Source organism: Mercenaria mercenaria, unplaced genomic scaffold (assembly GCF_021730395.1).
Source record: "Mercenaria mercenaria strain notata unplaced genomic scaffold, MADL_Memer_1 contig_3761, whole genome shotgun sequence".
Lineage (NCBI taxonomy): Eukaryota > Metazoa > Mollusca > Bivalvia > Venerida > Veneridae > Mercenaria > Mercenaria mercenaria.
Window position 1 is genome coordinate 47218 of NW_026461932.1, and position 23590 is coordinate 70807.

General features: G+C 33.9%; 2 long non-coding RNA genes across 3 annotated transcripts in view; both read right to left on the reverse strand.

Moving 5' to 3' along the window:
* LOC128553379 (uncharacterized) overlaps positions 1 to 3330 on the reverse strand; it is a 46864-nt gene extending 43534 nt beyond the window's left edge. Inside the window, exons 1-2 of the long non-coding RNA XR_008369333.1 lie at positions 3202 to 3330; positions 2175 to 2304 (exon numbers count right to left, since the gene is read on the reverse strand). This is a non-coding gene — a long non-coding RNA (uncharacterized LOC128553379). The remainder of the gene's footprint in view (positions 1 to 2174; positions 2305 to 3201) is intronic.
* An 11900-nt stretch (positions 3331 to 15230) lies between these two features.
* LOC128553378 (uncharacterized) lies at positions 15231 to 22843 on the reverse strand. 2 transcript variants are annotated; one of them, XR_008369332.1, is made up of 5 exons: positions 22275 to 22843; positions 21713 to 21812; positions 21101 to 21199; positions 20607 to 20691; positions 15231 to 19999 (listed from the first exon to the last, which is right to left on the reverse strand). It is a non-coding gene; the product is annotated as an uncharacterized LOC128553378 (long non-coding RNA). The 2 variants fall into 2 exon arrangements; XR_008369331.1 differs by having other exon boundaries at positions 21735 to 21812; positions 22275 to 22837.
* Positions 22844 to 23590: the final 747 nt, after the last annotated feature.

A 23590-nucleotide genomic window follows, 5' to 3' on the forward strand; every position in this document is an offset into this window, starting at 1 on the left:
ATAGACTCTATTTTGACAGGCGTCACTGTTCTTAGTCAGGATTTTCATGCTTTTTCAGTGACAATTCAAGGTTAAAAGGTAGGACGGGAGCAGGGCTTTAAAGACCCAACACGACCTAGTAACCTACTTTTTTCACCCACAAAAACTTCTTAAAAAATACCGGTAATACACAACTATACTACAGGTTTTCAAGTGGACAATTTAGCCCTTTCCTGAATATATGTGTTTTGACAACTTCATCTGCAAACTTATTCAGTCAGTCTCTTTTCAGCATAATTTCAAAAATATAGATGAATAACTATCTTACACTGTAGAAACAAAATGTGATCGAAATTTACCTAAATACTCATATATCTGTACATTTTGCTACATTAATTCAATAAAATGTTTAGACATTACACACATTGTCTTGGTCTAACATATGTCAATTTAAAAACATGAGCGTGGTCTAGTGGATAAGGTGTCGGCCTCTCAATCCAGGAGTCGTGGGTTCGAGCCCCACTGGGATCACGACCATGACTTCTCATATGACAGCAATACTAGTTTTTCGAGGAAGCGTACTCAAGAGTGGTTACAATAAGCTGAAAGCTTTCATCACAAATTAAAACAAATTAGTATAAACTAAACTGTCAATTTGTAACTAAATAAGCAAATGGGTCGGGTTACAAGTTCTTACAACATCAGTTGACGGCTGTCCCCAACAGATATGATACGAAACAAATTAGCGGGAAAAATTGAAGCTATTCTACAAGATGACAGGTGGACAGTTTAGGTCCTGTTTTCACAAATTCATCTGCAAACTTATTCAGTCATTCTCTTCTCGGTATAGTTTTATAAATGTAGAATAATAACTTTCTTACTCTGTAGAAACAAAGTGTGGTCTAAACTCACCTTAATACATGAAGTACCGTGCCCACTATTACATTCATTTAATAATATGTTTAGACATTAAACACATTGTCTTAGCCTTATATATTTCACTGTCAATTTGTACTTAGATACGTGTTATTTCCCATTTTTTTCCATGCAAAAATTGTATAATTACCACCATGGAAACAGAAAAGAATATAGCTTTTTTGTGTTGCCTCTTTATGGTAACTTAACTGCCACTACTGACCTTGACATTTTATAGGGAAAAATATAGAAGTAAATATAACTCTCAAAATATACTAAGTATTTAAAATTCATCTCGAACAAGAGCTGTCACTATGAATGACAAATGCACCCGAAGTGTGCCCAAGAATGCTATATTTGCCTGCACAAAATATGCCAGAAACGTTTAGGTATGAATCATTGTGTGACTAAATAAAAATAAGTTCTCCAAAGGTAACCTTTATCTTGGAGCTAGGGGTCTTGGTCTTGAGCATGGCACACCAGGAACAATTGTGACAAGTAAGTTTAACATCCCTTGATGAATGGCAGTGATATTGACAGGACAAGAAACATATAATTTTCACTTTTGACTTTTAAGTGTGACATTGACCTTGAAACTAGAGGTCTTGGTCTTACGTCTGACACGTCATCTCACTATAGTGAACGTTTATGCCCAGTGATTTATAACTATGCTTTGCATGGAATGTCACGGGTCAGAGCAGTAGGTAGATTGGCTTTACTGATCACTGTAACCCGGGGTTGAGTTAACAAACTGTGGGGAATCTGAAGTGGTAGTTTATTCATGGCTTGCTAAATGTTAAAAAGCCAATGTTTTTTGCCAAATGATAAATGCTTATCATCAAATTCTTTTAATTCATAAGTTAATGGTCTGTTTTCTCTTAAACTTATGAATGTAATTTTCAGTTACATGTATGTGAAAACAAATAATAATCTACCTGTCATTCATTCACTGATATATTCAGCTCAGCACTTAGCAGTAAGCATTTGTTACTCACCTACTTATTTGAATATAAGCACTTAGTAATAAGCATTTGACATTTATCGTTTCAAAATTCAAAATAAGCATTTAGCATTTATCGTTTGAAAGTTACCATTTCACAGTCAAACATCGATAAGCATTTGGCAAATAACATTTTACACTAGCTAATGGTATTAAGCATTTGGCAATTAGCACAAAGCACTGGTTTATCAAAGGTTGTGTTATCATGCCAGGTATACTGTTTTTAAATTTCTAGCTTCTAAGCCGTTCTGTTTGGTTTAGGAAAGTAAACTGTGCCTACTTCCGTCCAGCCATCGCCTAGCCTTTTGGTGGCGTTGTATTTCCAAACGTCTAGTTCAGTTGAACTGTCGTCTGCTAACAGACGCACGCTAAGTTGATACTGGCTGCCAGCGTCAACACGTGTACCATACCTATTCAAACATTTTAGAAAGACATGCCAGCTATTATCCAGGCCTCATGTTCACTCAAAATTTACAGTCTCAGCTGAATTTGATGGTCATTTTTTTGTTGGATTTAATGTTGCACCGACACATCATAGGTCGTATGGCGACTTTCCAGCTTTAATGGTGGAGGAAGACCCCGGGTGCCCCTCCGTGCATTATTTCATCACGAGCGGGCACCTGGGTAGAACCACCGACCTTCCGTAAGCCAGCTGGATGGCTTCCTCACATGAAGAATTCAACGTCCCGAGAGAGGCTCGAACCCACATCGATGAGGGGCAAGTGATTTGAAGTCAGCGACCTTAACCACTCTGCCACGGAGGTCCCTGAATTTCATGCTCAGTTACAGCATCTTATCTCAAAATCTTAGTAAAATTTAATATTAGAATTTCAATCTTGAACTCAACTGAGTTCGTGAACACGAGACATATAAACAGTTTACTAAACGTTTTGTTAATAACAAACATCTTATTAAACAGCTTGCTAGATTTCCTGGATCTTAATGATTTTCTTTTTAAATCTACTTGTCCACATTTTCATTTTCACAAAGTTTAGCATAGAATGTATATAATTATGACATGGAGAAATTATTACTTAATTTAAAATAAGGGTTAGATATTTGTTACAAAGTAAGACAATTGTTAATTTTCTTCATTACTAGTATTTTAAAAGCTTTGCTATGGTATACTCTCTTCTGCTAAATTGTTTAGCTATTCATAACATTTTGCAAAAATATTTAGTATGCATCGCTGGTCAATTTCAAAGTAACAAAATTATATATGTTTTTGACAAACTAATTTTTCGCCTGAAATAGGTGAACGAGCCACTTTAACCTGTCATGAGCTATTTACAATTTTAAATTTTTACCAGTCTCTAATCTTAATTGGTGGCTTTTCCTCATCCAGTCTTTCCTCGCTTATATCGAACTCCGGTAAATAGATCAGCTGTAACTTTTCACAAAGACGGTAACTTGTTGACCAACATGAGAGACTCTCTGAAACACAAGGTACATTTTTGAAAAGCAAGAAAGCATTCTGTTTGAAGTAGTCTGTCTCGAGAATATTGTTGTTAGAACATTTTGAAGAATGTTTGATCTGGATTTAACGATACTTCTGTTAAGGTGAAGAAGGTGTAATGAGCGGGATTTTCAAAAACAAGTTACATCCTAGATACCATACGTAGATAACAGTAAAAGTTGATCTTCACCCGATGTACAATTATTGAAAAGATCAAATGCACACTTTTACGCAAATGGCATCGAAATTTCACCTTTAAGCCTAGTCGGAAATAGTTGTGACGTTGCTGTTTTCATGGCGATTCATTTCCCGGGGCATTCATTTTATTTAAAAAGTACTTTTTTACCATTTTATATAATATGCCAGTCGAAATCTACACGGTGATGTAATTTTCAAATACATACTCCCGCTATTCGCTGAAGGAATGCTTATTTTATGCAAAAATCATGCCAAAATCATCTATGAAATTATTGTTTTTCGTGCGGAATGACTAAGTAGTGTACAAAAACTGGTCCATAGAATTTTTTAAAAAACTAATATTATCTTATAAATTTATTTTACTGTAAAATGAGCAAATAAAAATCAGGGGTCACCTACTTCGTTTTCGCAGTATTGTCATAAATTTTACCCTACCCCCATTTTCTCGTGCATTTTTCAAACATAAAAAATCATAAGAAAATCATATGATAAATCAATGAAATACACGTCTACCAGAAAAATGTTAGCCCACAGCGACACTGACTACACGCGAGTTTGTTAAGTGATAAGTTTGAGGCTGACTATTTCCGATTAATTAAGTTGTAACCATAAATCTTAGCATGTGTTGTTCCAAAATCTGACCCCTACGGAAATGACGTTTCTTGTATAAATTGGGAGCATGCATTTACTGGTCCACAGAATTTTTTTAAACTTTACACAATTATTTTAAAGGCATTTCTCAGCAAAATAACGAAAAAAATATTCCTTGACTACCGACTTCGTTTTCGAGCTACGAAGTCGCAAAAAATGATAAAGTCTCAAATGGCGCTATGGGCGGCGTTTGACGTTGCGCATTTTCCCGCTTTTTTTCTGACGTTACGCAAACGTCTTATTATTAAAACTGTGTATTTCCAAATCATTATATTTCATAGTTGTCTTTATCACGTGAATATATGTGGGAATTTTCAAGTTACCTACTTAGATTGTACAATTGCGAGACAAAACACAATTAAGCAAGTGCATATACACGTACATATACAAAAATTCGGTCGGAAATAATCTGAATATTCATTGTTTTCCGTGGTGAAAAGAAAGCCGTACGTTTTGTTTGTTTCGCATGAAATGTTAGGACATATTTCAAGATGTGTTTTTAAGTATAATATACGGTGCAACTGGTGGTAAATGATTTCTTTGCATAGAGAATGTAACAGTACGAGATATATATTTTTATGTGCCCTATCCAAGTTATGTTTGGTCGGGGCAATTAGTGTTCCGTCCGCCCGTCCGTCCGTCAGTCCGAAATAGTGTCGGACATATCTAAGAAAGTATTGACCAAGAGAAATCAAACTTCACTGGATTGTTATCAGTATTTCCATTTGAGTATATAAAGTTTTAATTTGATCTCACACAGTCAGACCGGTGTTATTGCCCTTGACGTAGTCGAAGATATACATAAAATTGTGTCGCATGTATCTCATTAAGTGCTTCAAGATTTTTGTTACATTTATTTTAAAAAATGATAGAGACATGAAACCATGTAGGAATAATATGTAGCATGTAAAGTTGTAACATATTCGGGACTGAGCGACCGCCAAATATTTGCTTTTGCTATAATTTATCTTTTGGAACTACTGCATCTAAACAAACCTGCTACAGAGATGTTGTCAGTCAAAAATGTTGAGCAAGTTGATACCGTTAGGTAGTTCGGAAACAATAACAGTTAAATTGTCGGTAAATCTTGCTGCCTACAATACGAAACAAAGCACAAATCTCAAAAGTTTTTCATAATTTTTCATTTTTATTATGACAATGCGTTTGATAACTGCTAAGGTTGTATGTTATAAAGCAATTATATAAGATGTCTGATTGATAAATAAAATTTATACACATCAGCAGTCTTCAAAATATATATGAATTTTGGCATGCCTTTCATAATTCTCAAGCCTGTACCGATTATCATAAAGAAAGGACTTGCACATCTAAGTATGTTCTTGCGAACCCGTCGCACATTTTCGTTTTTCCCCCCGGAAGAATGCTCCAAAACGAGGTAATAATTTATGAATAGATGCAAACACGAACGATAATGTTTACAAACATAGGGCATTCAACATTTTTGTAACTCACAAAAACTTCATGAAAATCGTTCTTTTAATACAGGTAATAAACAGTTATACTACAAGTTTTCGGGGGGACAATTTAGGCCCTTCCGAAATAAATGTGTTTTCAAAACTTCATACGCAAATGTATTCAGTTAATCTTTTTTCAGCATAGTTTAAAGAATATAGACTTGTGGCCATTTTTTTTTTAACTATTAAGTAATGACTTAAGCTCTGACTTAAGCCGTGTCGGATATATTTACAACGATTTAGTCAGCACGTGAATAACGGGGCTCGACAAAAGTTAAACCTTCAACTGGATTTTTCTACTTTGAGCGGTGTCAGCAATGGCTTATCTTTTTATTGTTATTTTAAACCTGGGGCATAGGTGGTTTAAGAAAAGATGGAGGCAGAATATTAAGACATAGATTTAAATTTCCAGTATGAAGTTAAAGCAGAAATGTTGAGGAGGGAGGGAATGATACGGGACTGCGCAAACCCTTTCGTTATGTACGACGATTTGGATTTTGGATAGATTTCGTCTCAGAAAAGCTAGTATTACAGATGTTTTACTTTATATAAAAAACTTAAACCAACGGCGACGCCGACGCTGGAGAGAATGCAAAAGCTCTATTTTTTTATTCGAAACTCGAGCTTAAAATGTAACAGATTCAACTTTTCAATTTTAGCTACGTTTGTACACGTTTCAAAATACACGTGCAAGCATAGATATACAAGTGCAAGTAATTAATTATAAGTACATGTAACGCACAAATATGTAGGTGAACATATATAAATATATATGGATACGCACGTCTGTATATATACGTCTCCTTTCATTGACGTGTGGATTTTGAAATTCATGCATTTGCAAGTGCAATTTGAGTACCTGTACTATTGATTTAAATTTACAAATGCATTCCTAATTACAAGTGCATATTGCACGTGTTTTGTACATGAAAGATGGAACATTTAAGAATAATGAAAACAATAAGACTATGAACAAACATACGAATGCTTGTAGTCTTACCTTGAAATAAATTCACCTTTTTTCCCAGCAAATATTTTTTTCACTCGTTGGACGGGCGCTAGTGCTTTTGTGTTTTAATGTGTCTTTGTATTTTTCTATGATTTCTATGAGAATTCATTCATCCCCAACTTTGAGCGTGAAATATACGAGAACCGCAACTCTTGTCGGTATTATTTTTTTGCCATGTGCGCCTTTGTAGTTGCTTCCCTTTACACTAAAATATCGATAAACCTGCTCTTTGGCATTTATAGGTAAACTCGGCTCTACATTTTTGAGCAACGCATCTTGGTTAGATAGAATTATTGAAGTATCGCCCTGAAAATTTCGATTTTGACAATTACTGCATATTGACTGTAAGTGTTTTACGCGTGATGTTTTATGGACCTTTGCGAAAACACCGGATGGATACAAGATAAACACCCCAGGCTATGCTAATTACCCCCAAAATACGTCTGTAATAAAAATCATCAACTGAGACATAGAGATGTTCTGCCATACAGATATTTATTTATTAAATTATTTATCGGCAAATTGATCATAGATGTACTTTTTTTACTTATCATACTTTTTTGCATAAAATTTTAGATGGGTGTAGAAAATTATAAAAGAAATTTAGGTAACGGTTAAGCAGTTTGTTTCAGAATAGTTTCGAACAGCTGGACAATACAACCTAAACTGAATTAAACACATATATTAATTTTGGCAATTTCTAGTGTCATGTGTGTTTTTTAAATGCCTAGATCCACTACTATATAAGTTCAACATTTCATTTGAGTCATCTTTGTGCACATTTATATTATACATACAACAACACATTTTATAATTGTCTAAAACACATACTATCTTACATTTTACAATTAACCTAAAGTATCTATTTGCTATTAAAAATTATTGTATTACAATAAAACTTCACTGTTTCACAATATTCGCAGTAAGACCATAAAATATTTGTGAAGAGGTGCCCTACACGATAAATCAATCTAAAAACCCCGTCTTATCGGCTGCTTATCAGCGATTATGTAATTGTCGCTAATTGATGGGCAATTTCCCCGTGGACCATGAAGATTTGTGGAGTAGGAATTTTTATTTTCCTTTATGGAATGTAGAATAATAATAAAAAATATATAAAAATATAAAAATGTCTTTGTTTTCATAAAAGATTTCTGCCAATATCATGATAATGAAAAAGGTCATATACCGGTGAAAGTGATTATTGTATTTGATAAATATAAACTTTTTTAAACAATGTGAATAATAAGTTTCGTAAAGTGTACCTTTTTTCACCTTCAACTGAAATGCACGCACGGGTAAATAAATCAAATTATCACCACAGTTAATATGACCATCATTCATTAATATGTAATTTATACTTTTACGTTGAACGTAAAAAAGCCATGGTTGTATTAATATTTTAGGTCCATATATAACAAAATTTTCGCGAAATGTTTCAATTATTGAACAGTTTATTGTAATATCGTCAAAAATTATACCGGCACACAGTTTGTAAAGCAATTACATAGAATTAATTCTAATTGCCTTTTTAATTTAATGAGGACTTTTTAGGACCAATTTATTTTCCAATTAAAGATGTGACTTAAAGTTTGCCAATTCAAAAATGTTTTACTTTTAATCATAATATATAAATAAATAAATAAAATGCTCGAACAGATATGCAACACATTGATAAGCATTGCCTTGTGCCGTCGTACCGTCAAGTAAATATTTGTGAAAAGCGTGCTCAAGATTGCGATTACTTCATTTTTAAATTAAAATGGAAGCAATTTGTCATTATTCAATTTTAAAATAAAAAATACCCAGACAATGTTCAGACAATGGAGAATACTTCACGAGGTTATAAAATAATGTCATTTTGATAGAAAATGTTTTTATAGCTTTTTAAAACCTGACATAACCGATCTTTTCAAAATTTCTATATAGAAATACATAGAAACCATAGTCATCAGCTTCAAACAAAAATGGAAGCAATAAGTTTTTGTATCACATCGCTAAAAAATATATTGAAATAAAGGGCAAAAAATGAAGATTACTTCACGAGGTCATAAAATTTTGTTAAATAACGATAAAAATACGTTTTTAATGCTTGAAATACATTTTCCTATATAAATCTATAGTAAAACTGTTTATCGATAAACGTTATCGGGTCCGCGATCGGTGTATATTCAAAGGAGACTACTTTGCCGAAACTACTGGTCAATGTATTGGAATGTTGGCCATGTTACGAAATTAGTAAATCACCAAAGTAGCACGTTTTATATTTGAAAAAAAATACAGCGAAACGGTCCGATGACTGTATCTACATGTTCATAGTGTGTGACCAGGGCTTAGCTAATACATCGCAAATATACCCGCCGAGTATTAGTAAAAATCCGTTAGAAAACAAGGTTGAGCGATGGCTGAACTAATACTGGTTTGAGCCTTTCTTAGTGCTAGAGTTGAAAAACTGGCCAATTATATATGACACTGTCAATTTGAAATTAAAAATCTTGTATATCTCATATTTTTCATGCAAATCAAGTATAATTACCATCAAGGAAATACAAAAAATGCAGTTATTTTGTGCAAGTGGTGCGTCTTAAACGGGATATTCGTTTGAATGAATTTTAAAATCACGTGACCCCCGATTACGGAAAAGCGATAAACACGAAAGTAGGACAAAATAACCACCCATGTCAGCCAAAGAAAATACAAAAATTCAACAACAACAACAAAAAAAAAACATTCGTTTTTCTGCACATGTTTTGACTTCAAACGAATTTTGCACGGCTATTGTAATGTTTAGTATATTTCAAAATGTGTAGTATTTTTAAAGATTTATTTTTTTATTCGTCTTTATTTGGCACCTTTAACCACCAAGATTATCCAGCCGAGAATAAAAAAAAATCGTCCGGTGTATCGCCCTCTCGCATCGCTCGGCGCCATTTTGTTTCTTAACAGAACGTAATGACGCGACGTTGCGAAGCGTAACGTTGTGCGTTCCGCCAGACGTCGCTGAATTACACCTTCTTCACCTTAACTGTCAGTTAAGATACATTTGGCCAGTTTTTCAACTATTAAGTAATGACTTAAGCTCTGACTTAAGCCGTGTCGGATATATTTACAACGATTTAGTCAGCACGAGAATAACGGGGCTCGACAAAAGTTAAACCTTCAATTGGATTTTTCTACTTTGAGCGGTGTCAGCAATGGCTTATCTTTCTATTGTTATTTTAAACCTGAGACATAGGTGGTTTAAGAAAAGATGGAGGCGGAATATTAAGACATGGATTTAAATTTCCAGTATAAAGTTAAAGCAGAAATGTTGAGGAGGGAGGGAATGATACGGCACTGAGCAAACCCTTTCGTTATGTACGACGATTTGGATTTTGGATATATTTCGTCTCAGTAAATCTAGAATTACAGATGTTTTACTTTATACAAAAAAGACTTAAACCAACGGCGACGCCGACGCCGACGCTGGAGAAAGTGCAAAAGCTCTATTTTTTATTCGAAACTCGAGCTTAAAATGTAACAGATTCAACTTTTCAATTTTAGCAACGTTTGTACACGTTTCAAAATATACGTGCAAGCATAGATGTAATTAATTATAAGTACATGTAACGCACAAATGTGTAGGTGAACATATATAAATATATATGGATACGCACGTCTGTATTATAAGATTCTTTCACTGGTTGTAGGTGCAGATGGGAATTTTCGGCCTCGAGGGTAACTGTTTAGGCGGTAACGAGGTTCTACCGAGTTACCGCCTAAACAGTTACCCGAGAGCCGGATATTCCCATCTGAACCTATAACCAGTGACAGAATCTTTTTCTTGCATACCGATATAAAGATGTAATAATAAAAATAAAATCAGTCGAACGGCTTTCTTTTGAGAACTATTTCTTATAGCAGCGTATTTAAACAAAGCGCGGGAAATCAACGTCCGTAAACAGGAAAGACGTCATGACGTTTCAAAGACAAATAACAATGTTTAGTTCCGAATTTGTTTTATCAGTTCCAGCGTAACGTTATGAATTTTTGATAAAATAACGTGTTTTGAATCGAGAAATATACTATCAGGAACAAAGTGGAACTGTCAAGGTATTGGATTTTTATTCCGTTTTTCGAAATACAATATAAATAACTACATAAATCTTCTACATATATGCAGTTCGTAATACGTCATTTAAAGCACGAGAGTCATCTTACACCCCGGGGTGTAAGATGGATTTTTCCAGCACCGGTAAAAATACAGGAAATCCCCGTCTGGTATGCAAAAAATATACGTCTCCTTTCATTGACGTGTGGATTTTGAAATTGATCCATTTGCAATTACCTGTACTATTGATTTAATTTACAAATGCATTCCTAATTACAAGTGCATATTGCACGTGTTTTGTGCATGAAAGGTGGAACATTTAAGAATAATGAAAACAATAGGACTATGAGCAAACATACGAATGCTTGTAGTCTTACCTTGAAATAAATTCACCATTTTTCCCAGCAAATATTTTTTCACTCATTGGACGGGCGCTAGTGCTTTTGTGTTTTAATGTGTCTTTGTATTTTTCTATGATTTCTATGAGAATTCATTTTTCGAAAGTAGTAAATCACCAAAGTACCACGTTTTATATTTAAAAAAAAAAATACAGCGAAACGGTCCGATGACTGTATCTACATGTTCATAGTGTGTGACCAAGGCTTAGCTAATACATCGCAAATATACCCGCCGAGTATTAGTAAAAATCCGTTAGAAAACAAGGTTGAGCGATGGCTGAACTAATACTGGTTTGAGCCTTTCTTAGTGCTAGAGTTGAAAAACTGGCCATTTTGGCCAGTTTTTCAACTATTAAGTAATGACTTAAGCTCTGACTTAAGCCGTGTCGGATATATTTACAACGATTTAGTCAGCACGAGAATAACGGGGCTCGACAAAAGTTAAACCTTCAATTGGATTTTTCTACTTTGAGCGGTGTCAGCAATGGCTTATCTTTCTATTATTATTTTAAACCTGAGACATAGCTGGTTTAAGAAAAGATGGAGGCGGAATATTAAGACATGGATTTAAATTTCCAGTATAAAGTTAAAGCAGAAATGTTGAGGAGGGAGGGAATGATACGGGACTGAGCAAACCCTTTCGTTATGTACGACGATTTGGATTTTGGATATATTTCGTCACAGTAAATCTAGAGTTACAGATGTTTTACTTTATATAAAAAAACTTAAACCAACGGCGACGCCGACGCCGACGCTGGAGAGAGTGCAAAAGCTCTATTTTTTATTCGAAACTCGAGCTTAAAATGTAACAGATTCAACTTTTCAATTTTAGCTACGTTTGTACACGTTTCAAAATATACGTGCAAGCATAGATGTAATTAATTATAAGTACATGTAACGCACAAATGTGTAGGTGCACATATATAAATATATATGGATACGCACGTCTGTATTATAAGATTCTTTCACTGGTTGTAGGTGCAGATGGGAATTTTCGGCCTCGAGGATAACTGTTTAAGCGGTAACGAGGTTCTACCGTGTTACCGCCTAAACAGTTACCCGAGAGCCGGATATTCCCATCTGAACCTATAACCAGTGACAGAATCTTTTTCTTGCATACCGATATAAAGATGTAATAATAAAAATAAAATCAGTCGAACGGCTTTCTTTTGAGAACTATTTCTTATAGCAGCGTATTTAAACAAAGCGCGGGAAATCAACGTCCGTAAACAGGAAAGACGCCATGACGTTTCAAAGACAAATAACAATGTTTAGTTCCGGTTTTGTTTTATCAGTTCCAGCGTAACGTTATGAATTTTTGATAAAATAACGTGTTTTGAATCGAGAAATATACTATCAGGAACAAAGTGGAACTGTCAAGGTATTGGATTTTTATTCCGTTTTTCGAAATACAATATAAATAACTACATAAATCTTCTACATATATGCAGTTCGTAATACGTCATTTAAAGCACGAGAGTCATCTTACACCCCGGGGTGTAAGATGGATTTTTCCAGCACCGGTAAAAATACAGGAAACCCCCGTCTGGTATGCAAAAAATATACGTCTCCTTTCATTGACGTGTGGATTTTGAAATGTATCCATTTGCAATTACCTGTACTATTGATTTAATTTACAAATGCATTCCTAATTACAAGTGCATATTGCACGTGTTTTGTACATGAAAGGTGGAACATTTAAGAATAATGAAAACAATAGGACTATGAGCAAACATACGAATGCTTGTAGTCTTACCTTGAAATAAATTCACCTTTCTTCCAGCAAATATTTTTTCACTCATTGGACGGGCGCTAGTGCTTTTGTGTTTTAATGTTTCTTTGTATTTTTCTATGATTTCTATGAGAATTCATTTTTCGAAAGTAGTAAATCACCAAAGTAGCACGTTTTATATTTGAAAAAAAAAAACAGCGAAACGGTCCGATGACTGTATCTACATGTTCATAGTGTGTGACCAAGGCTTAGCTAATACATCGCAAATATACCCGCCGAGTATTAGTAAAAATCCGTTAGAAAATAAGGTTGAGCGATGGCTGAACTAATACTGGTTTGAGCCTTTCTTAGTGCTAGAGTTGAAAAACTGGCCATTTGTGTGTTATCTTGCTGTATTCTTCGGTAACAAACATCTTCCCCGCATGAATCGGATGTACAGTAGGAACTAATGTCTAAACCTCCATCCCGTCTAATAAATTTGTATTGAACACATTTTATTTTGAAACCATTTAATACAAAACGTCCATTTAAACATGAAACAATGTATTAAAACATTTGTCGCGATGCACGGTAATATGAAATCATTCGACAAAATATAGCTTATGTAATAAAACATGTGAACGTGCAGTGTAAAATGAAATGAATTATTACAACGGACTGATTTCAACAAAAAGGAATAAACTTCTCAGGGTTACATGTAAAGTAGTCCAAAATGTAGTTTTCTGTTGTTCATGAGATCTGGTCATATAAGGATGCGACAGTTATATTTTTAGCTAAGTTGCATTGCTTATTGCATTGAGAAATGATATACGCTGCTTTAATTGTTTACTTTCATTGTGAACTTTCAGGTTTTAGTTTTATTCATTGAAAATGATGTTTTTCAGAACAGATTATTTTGCCGGGTTTTCGAAAACTCCGGCTTGTATAATAGATCTGTCCTACGGTGGATGGAATAATGAGTCTCATGTTAACCTTGTCGTGCTTTCATTTTTCTCAACAACTACTGATCTAAATTTCAAGAAATTTGATCAGAATGATTCCCTATTACCCTAGTTGATCAGAATGGGTTCTCTGGGTCAAAGGTCAAGGTCACAGGGACATGAACATTGAAAATGGTTTCCGCTCAATATCTGGAAAAGTATTTCACCTAGGACCTTGGAATTTCACAGGTATGTTGGTCATGATATGTACAGGACCCATATTGATTTCGAGATCAAAGGTCGAGGTCATAGGGATATAGACATTGAAAAATGTGTTTTTCTTACTTTGATTTTTTACACCAATTTATTTCTTAAATTTCATTTTCTACCTGCACATGTGTTGTTTTTCCTTTTCCTTCAATAGTGCTTATTAACTTTGTGGATATTTATTGTATGCCTTTATTAGAATTTCAACTTATTATTACCTAATTTGGAAAACTCGGTCAAAACGCCGTTAGGCTATATCTGCTTCTTCGTCTATGTAACATAACATCTTAATATTTGTCATTTTTGTCATACTAAGGCTGTAAATTATTTACATATTTTTATATCATTGATATACTGTTAAGATATCTCAAGATTTAATTTTTTATTATATGTCGCCAGGAGGCGTCGGGTTTATTGGTATGCTAATTTTTTTTCGCGTGTGGGACATTGAGCAAGTCGCGTAACAGGTCCTGTACAGATTTTTTTTATTCGTAGATGTGTAATACACTGACATTTTATTTAAATGCTACAATATTCTATTTATATTTATATATTTTATTATTTTTTAAAAAATAAGAGAAAACTTGGGTCATCTGACACGTTTCGACCATCTTCGTAACACACCAAAGTTTCGACCATCTTCATCTTTCTCTTTTGGATGACCTTAACCTAATTCACACGATCATTCTGTTTACATTTTTATTTCTACAACTTTCGTCTTTCAAGTGGTACATTTGACTTAGATACAAGCATTTTATAATTTGGTGGTGATGTAGGGTTACCACGATTATCGGAGATCTGTGGATTTATGCTTTTTTCTTAATATTGTTACGCTATGGCCAATGTAGTTTCTATGTAAACTTCTATTGATCTGAAATCTATTTCTATGATTTAACCGACCCTGTAGAAAGCAATTGGCAGATAGTGGTAGTTTGATTATAATTGTTATTCTATGGCTGAGAAAACCTCTATAGACTATTCTTCTATAAGTATGTTAAACAACTGGAGGTACTAAAGCTGGCAGGTTTTCTTGTACTTAACTACAGAAATTATCAACTCCTTTGGCAGTTAAACTGTAGTTTATTAAAATAGGAATTTCAACAGAAACAGTTCATATTCAGCAACAATCATTGTTCAAAAATTCACACAATAATTCTGTAAATAATTCACAGTTCTCAAGAATAGTGTGATAATATGATATTTTTACCTATAAGGACTATCATTCATTAATAATAATAATCGAGCTCAGTCTCTTGTAAATCTGATAAAGTTCTGTCAGTAAGCTTCTAATACAAAAATAGACAACAGTTAAAATTGATCTATTATGAAAAACAGCAGTTTTGTATAGCTAAGAGTTTAAAAATGCTTATCAAAAGTTAATATTAAAATACAGCAGGTATAAAACACACCTAGTAAGATCATCTTTATATAAAATTTGCTAGACTTCTTTAAATATTTCTTTAAGATTATAGACCAGGCCTATTAATAGCAGTTCAAGGCCATAGATTTAAGATTGTGAACCCTGAATTCAGGCAGAGTGGGGTATTTATACCTCCCAGACTTCACAAAAATAAATGTGGAAGTGCACACTCCAAAGTGTGAGGATATGTGAACTCCACACAAATAAATGTGAACCCAGCTTCACACAAAATACTGTGGTGTTATGGAAGCTCTGAACTGTTAGGGAACAAAAGCCAATAATTCTACTAAAATATAAAAGATCATTATAATAAATATTAGTGTGATAATATGAAAAGAAAGAAAAATGAATAATCTAAATGATTATAACATCAAATTTCCTTTTAAGTGAGTTTCTAGGAAGCATATTTGCTTTAAGTTAAATGACATTTCTATATACAACAATGATTGTAGGCATTGTACCTAATTTAAAGAATATTTAAAAAATGGAATAAAAAAGTAAATATTGTCATATACGATGTCATTGCATGATACAACAACTTTTATTTTCAATGTTCTGTCATCAGAAATGGAATAATGTTCAAAAGATGATCATCAACAAATAGTCCTACCTGTGTAAAGGGAAGGTAACTGTGTAACAAAATATTGGTTACTTAAGACAGTACTTGTTATCTCCCTTATCAATTTGCATATAAAGTGTCAGAACTGACCCTAAATTGACCTATGGTCTGTTTCATGTAGCAATCAAAGAAAACACTGATGTTCTTAAATATTTATTTAATTATGTTTATATGAAATATATTGATTTATATAACGTTTTATGAAAATAGTACAAGTATGTTAATGAAAGTGATATAAGTATGTGGTATTGCACATAGCTGACAGTAAAAAATATGAATTATATAAAAATGGACATTTTCATGAGATAAAGAACATAGCTACAATTCATTAAAAACATAAGATCATCAAAAATAAGCCAACTAATTTCTAGGAAAAGGCAACTTCATAGTAACAGAGAAAATCAAAAAGTACTGGAAAAGAGGTCAAATGTTGCCTTATAGTACTACTTCTTAATGTTTGAACTAGAAAATGCTTTTGTAAAAAAGCGCATGTCTCCCCCAATGCAAAGTCCTATAGGCAAGAAGTCAATAGAGGTCAGGAGCGAAAGTCAAAGAGACACTGATGGTTGGCTGCAATAGGGATCATCTATTTGGCATGTCCAGTCATCCCGCTAAATTTCGACACTCTTGGCCTAGTGGTTCTCAAGTCACTGTTCAGGCTCCTGTGTCCTTGACCTTTGATCAAGTGACCTCAAAATAAATAGGGGTCATCTACTCTGCATGTCCAATCATCCTATTAAGTTTCAACATTGTAGGTCAAGTGGTTCTCAAGGTATTTCCAAAAAATGATTTTACATGAACAGGCCACTGTGACCTTGACTTTCAATAGACTGACCCCAAAATCAATAGGGGTCATCTACTCTGCATGTTCAATCATCCTATGAAGTTTCAACATTCTGGGTCAAGTGGTTCTCAAGTTATTGATCGGAATTGGTTATCAATGTTCAGGCCCCTGTAACCTTGACCTTTAACGGAGTGACCCCAAAAACAATAGGGGTCATTTACTCTGCATGAACAATCATCCTATGAAGTTTCAACATTCTGGGTCGAGAGGTTCTCAAGTTACTGATTGGAAATGGTTTTCCATGTTCAGGCCCCTGTGGCCTTGACCTTTAACAGAGTGACCCAAAAATCGTTAGGGGTCATCTACCCTGCATGACCAATCATTCTATGAAGTTTCATCATTCTGGGTCAAGTGGTTCTCAAGTTACTGACCGGAAATTGTTTTCAATGTTCAGGCCCCTGTGACCTTGACCTTTCACAGAGTGACCCCAAAATCATTAGGGGTCATCTACTCTGCATGACCAATCATCCTATTAAGTTCCAACATTCTGGGTCAAGTGGTTCTCAACTTACTGACCGGAAATGGTTTTCAATGTTCAGGCCCCTGAGACCTTGACCTTTAATGGAGTGACCCCAAAATCGATAGGGGTCATCTACTCTGCATGACCAATCATCCTATGAAGTTTCATCATTCTGGGTCAAGTGGTTCTCTAGTTACTGATCGGAAATGGTTTTCAATGTTCAGGCCCCTGTGACCTTGCCCTTTGACGGAGTGACCCCAAAATCAATAGGGGTCATCTACTCTTTATGACCAATCATCCTATTAAGTTTCATCATTCTGGGTCAAATGGTTCTCAAGTTATTGATCGGAAATGGTTTTCAATGTTCAGGCCCCTGTGACCTTGACCCTTGACGGAGTGACCCCAAAATCAATAGGGGTCATCTACTCTTCATGATCAATCATCCTATGAAGTTTCAACATTCTGGGTCAAGTGGTTTTCTAGTTATTGATCGGAAATGGTTTTCAATGTTCAGGCCCCTGTGACCTTGACCTTTGACGGAGTGACCCCAAAATCGATAGGGGTCATCTACTCTTCATAACCAATCACCGTATGAAGTTTCAACATTCTGGGTCAGGTGGTTTTCTAGTTATTGATCGGAAATAGTTTTCCATGTTCAGGCCCCTGTGACCTTGACCTTTGACGGAGTGACCCCAAAAACAATAGGGTCGTCTACTCCAGCAGCCCTACAACCCTATGAAGTTTGAAGGTTCTAGGTCAAATGGTTCTCCAGTTATTGCTCGGAAATGAAGTGTGACGTACGGACGGACGGACGGACGGACAGGGCAAAAACAATACGTCTCCTGGGGGAGACATAATAATGCCAGCTCAAATCAAAATACAACATTTTTGGAAACTTTTATGAAAGTTTTATGAAGGCTGCTAAAGACCAATAGCCTGTAATGTGATATAAAATCTGAAATACAAAACGTTTGACTAGTACAGTGGTGACATCACTTTAGTGTTTCTGAAGTAACCATGCCACTATCAAAGTTGACAGGGAACTTAAGGAAATTAACCTGCAAAGTTTCGTGAAGACTAATCAATAATATATTGTCCAGACAAACAAATCAGGACAGGCACAGGCACACATTTGGACAACTAAGTCTTCATTTCCGTAAACTGGCACAACAAAAAGTAATGACAATATAAAATACTGAAAAGATACTCATGACAAGTACAAAACGGCCAACATTTCTGAGTCATAGAACTTTCTGATAGATCTTATGATGCTTAATGAGGTAACATGCTACACAAAATATTGCTATGGTAAGAAAAGGGCAATAATTATGAAAAAAAAGCCAAATGCGGTTATGGAACTAGTGCATTTAATGTCAAATTATTACAGTTTGTAATTGTAAGAAGTTTGATACATTTTTCATTAACAAAGACGAAAGTGGAAGGTGTTTTAGGTATTTTTATGACAAAATATGTCTCCCACCTATGTATACCTTTAGCAATAGTATGGAAGCTATTTTGTGCAGCAAAATGAAAAGTGTCGGTGATATGCAAAAATATACTTGGTACTGATCACTCCTGTGAAGTTTCATCAAAATATGTTAAGTAGTTTTGACATGTGAAAGCCGACAAGATATTTCTATTTTTAGCTCTGGCTGCAATTTAGTGCATCGAAACGAAACATGCAAGCGATATGCACAACACTATGCTTGGTACTGATCAGTCTTGTGAAGTTTCATCAAAATCTGGCCAGCAGCTTGTCCTCTTAAAGCCAGACAGGCTTAATGCGGACAGACGAGAAGGCATAAACAATACCTCTCCCCACCTTTAGATGAGACATAATTCCGAGATAAAACCTTACATACAACACTTTACAAAATAGGGATGCTATAAAATGGATGTGCAATGCCTGTACCTATTCTTCAGTAAAACTAAAAAGGACAAAACACAAGTAATATGGAGGAGTTATGGGCCATGACACGTACGATAAACAAATGTTTTAAGACTGAAGAAAATGCATTGACTAGTTCAAAAATTTACATTAGTGTTTTAGTTCAATATAAACTTTGTCATACTAAAATGATATTGCAATTATAATGACCAATCACTTTTTAGATTTATGAAGGAGAAAAACAATTTATGCCAACTTTAAACTTACAACTTTTAAAGTGAAAATTATCAAACGTTTTACTGTGGTATTGCATGAAATTAAATTTTGTCACCATACAAATAATTAATGATTTTAATAATACTGATCACTATGGTCTTAAGTTTGATTTGTGAACATACTGTGCTATAAACTGAGACAAAACAGTATTGATACACTGCAAGACACAGCATTTTGAAAATTATAACAGTGTAATGTTTACATATTCTCAAAGTTTCTGAATCACATTTACATGCACGGCTGGACAGGACTTGTTGCTCTCTACATGTGTGGTCCTACAATAACAGCAAATATGTAACAAAATTGATTCAGAAGGCTCCTCTATACTAAACTGTGCAAGCTGCAGACACTGATCTTGAACAATAGCTGAACGGTGACACTGAAGATTTCACAGGTACATATCTGAAGAAAGAAATGCATAATGTAGTAACTGTATTCGAGGTGTCTGCAGCTCTTTAATATTCAAAATATGTATATTTCTGAATATAAGGTAGAATAAAAGTGTTACTGGATTAATAAAACTTCAACATATCTTATGCATAAGACCCATTTTAGTAGAATATATCAAGAGGCCAACAGTTACCCTAAGTCACTCACTTGACCTTACCATTTGACCTAAAATATATGTATGACACACTTAGTATTTTGGAATATTATGGTGGCAGGCTATATTTTATTCTGTATCTTAAATACTTTGAAAATAACACACCTTATACTTGACATTTCATAATTTATATCTTACATTCACCTTTTTAAGCTTATAACAATAGAATTGTGTTTACCTATTTAATTAATTTCAGGAGAAAAATGTAAGATATTTGGAAAGTTACGTTCATAAGTCTGTAATTATTTGGTACTGTATAATTTCTTTTTGTAAGTGTAAAGTTTATATATCATTCTTGACCCTTGGTCTCATGTGAAACAAACTTTACACAAGCCTCTTGAAGTGATATATACCAAATCAATAACTGAAATACATTGTAACTCTTTGAATATTGTAAACAGTTACCTGAAGGTATCAATATCTGTGTTTAATTAAGTCATACAGATCAACACTGGCATTCTCATCATATGAATCCACAGAACATTTTACACTGAAATAAAGAAACAACTTCCTATAAATTTTGTACTTCCATTACTGAAAAATACAGAATTTACATTAAATTAGGACTCTAATCCATTGAAAACATCAAGTGACAGATATAAAGAAAACATTGCATTAAAAATATATTTAAACAAAATGGTTATTGCTATAGTGTGTTTAAAAGCTTTGAAACATGGTTAGTGGCTGACAATAGTAGTTCTTTTATCTCTGTATCATATGAAAGGCTAAGAGTTAAGAAGTCTGAATAGATATCTTTACCTAAGTCAAAATTTCTTGATTCAAAATGGTTGGGTGTACCATCCTTCATGAAACTTCATAAAATCATTTTAATTACATTTACAATGTGTGTCTGTTAAATGTTAAGGGGAATGTAATTCTAATAACTGGCATTATATTACCCTTGACATCTTAAACTTGTTAAAGAGTATCATTTGTACATCATTGTACCATCAGACCATCTTTCACTTCTGTCAACCTGACTAGACATTTTGGACACCCTGAAATATATAAATGATAAAATCTGTGAAAAGACTCATCATGCAAAAACCATAACACCATCTTTATAAAATCACCTTAACACCTTGATGTTAAAAAAATATTATTATTTCAAATTATTATTGTCCATTAAAGTATAATGTATCCCATCCATAATTATTACATGACTCCTTATATAATTTACCAGTTCATAGTTTGGAATGGCTTCCAGTCTAAACCCACAGTTGAAGAAAAACAAATTATGAAAGTTTATTTATGGTGTCATTTAAAAGAATGACATGCCTGTTAATTGTCAACTGTTTGCTCTTTTTAATATTGATAGGCAAACCATTCAATAATTGCATTTTATTAAATGCTGTCTAATATCACCTGTCAATAGTTTACAAGTGTTAATTAGATGTCACTTACTTGTTTACTCTCAACATCATAAAGAGAGATAAAACTACATGTAAATTGTAAAATATTGTATGTGATACCATTCCATCTTGTATAAATTGCCTTTAAAAAGAAATTACATAGAAGTATTATCCCACTCACTGTTTTGACTGCCCCTGCTCCATCTAACTTTTCAAGCTTCTGCAGCCACTTTAATATGTCATCTGTTCACTTGTACTTCTGTTTGAAATGAGGTAATTATAATATTTCAATAACTTATAATGAATATATTATGTTATTCTTTTCCTACAATTTGCAACAGTTTATTTTGAAAATTCATTTGATCTCAATTACATTCTGTTCTGACTACAGCTAAAATACATAGAACAGACTATAAGCTATTATAAGGTCAAAGGTCACTCTGAAAGGAAAAATCGGTAAGCTTAGGCCCAGTTAATCACAGATGCTTTAAATAAGCTGTCATTTCACACAATAATTTGCTATAGGATTATGTATCTACAAACAAAAAACAAGAAAAAACAAATTAATAGAAAGAACATTTTTGGGCAATTTAAAAAGCGACAATGAAAGTGAAAGTAGAAAGTCAATATTTTCTTATCGGCTTTTCTTTCACAATTTCCATTTAAAGCGTAACAGTTTACTTTCATACTGTATTGAATAATCCATAAACATTATACTTACCGTTTAAATGCATGAAAAATCCTCATGGAACCCGTAAACTTATAATTTGTTGATAACCTCTCAGTTTTCGGCCGTTTTCACGTGAAAATACGAAACCGGTGTTGACATAAATGTTCTACTTCCGGCGGTATTCGATTGCGAAATCGGCTCTAGTACTATGTCTAAACAATGTAAACAAAGTATAGGCAGTAGTTGCTAAGCAACTACCCACAATGCATTGCAAGTACAACAACAAAAACATGTCTGCAAAACCAGGAAGTCAGCTGTTTCTAGTGATTAAACAAGAATTTCTGCTTATATAAATTTATAAAGTAGGTGAGGCTGGTCTAAATCAAAAGTCTCAATATCATACTAGATAAATAATTACTTAAAATAGCCTGTAACCTTATAATAAAATTACAGTTAAGCCTTCAGCCCCATTCAGTAAAGTAGGTCACTGTACACTGAAGTATTACAATATCAAATTGTAAAAACAGGTTGATGTGTATGACGTCATCAATATAACATGTAAACATATAATCAGCTGTTCAGTGAGATAATAACCTTTGATAGAGATATATGTAAAGTTTATTGAGTAAATGGAAATGTGTTTAGGCTTCTGGTTAGGAAAGTATGGTTAGTTTGCATAAACTATATAGATATTAGATTTTTTAGGATATTAATTTAATATATTTAGATTGTCATGACCTGCAGACGACCCCCAATTGTTTTTTGAGATCATAAGCTCAGAAAACATTGCCCACAATAAAAACGGACTTTAATTATGACTGACCTGAACATTTCTGGCGGCGGAAAAACTTTTGACTTGTATGAATTAAAGAAGGAGCTAAGTCTACTGATATCGAAGCCACTTGTGTGATTAAGGAAGCGGCGTTTATAAACTTCACACCCTATAAACGACTGTATTCCCACTCTTCCTGTTGCGACCGATCAAAACAATAAACTGACAGGTTAAAGTGACTGATATGCTTTGATGGTATGTATATCTAAATTTTATAGGAAGCTGAACATGGTTTTGTTTCTTTATATAATGTTTTAGTCTGATTACAGGAAAAAATATACCAAAAAAGCTCGATTTATCACTGATTTTATCTAGATATTGTACATTGTCGGCGTCAAAGTACACATTTTCTTGCTTGAAGAATGATCTACATGTAAATCTCACTGTTTCATGGATAAAGAAACAATGCTTGTTCAATAAAATAAAATAAAATCATTGCTAAAATCTCAAATTTGTTTATAACTGTCAATGAAAGAAGATTCGGTGTGATTTCCTGACTGTATGCATGTTTGCTTGAGTACTGTACAAATGTTTG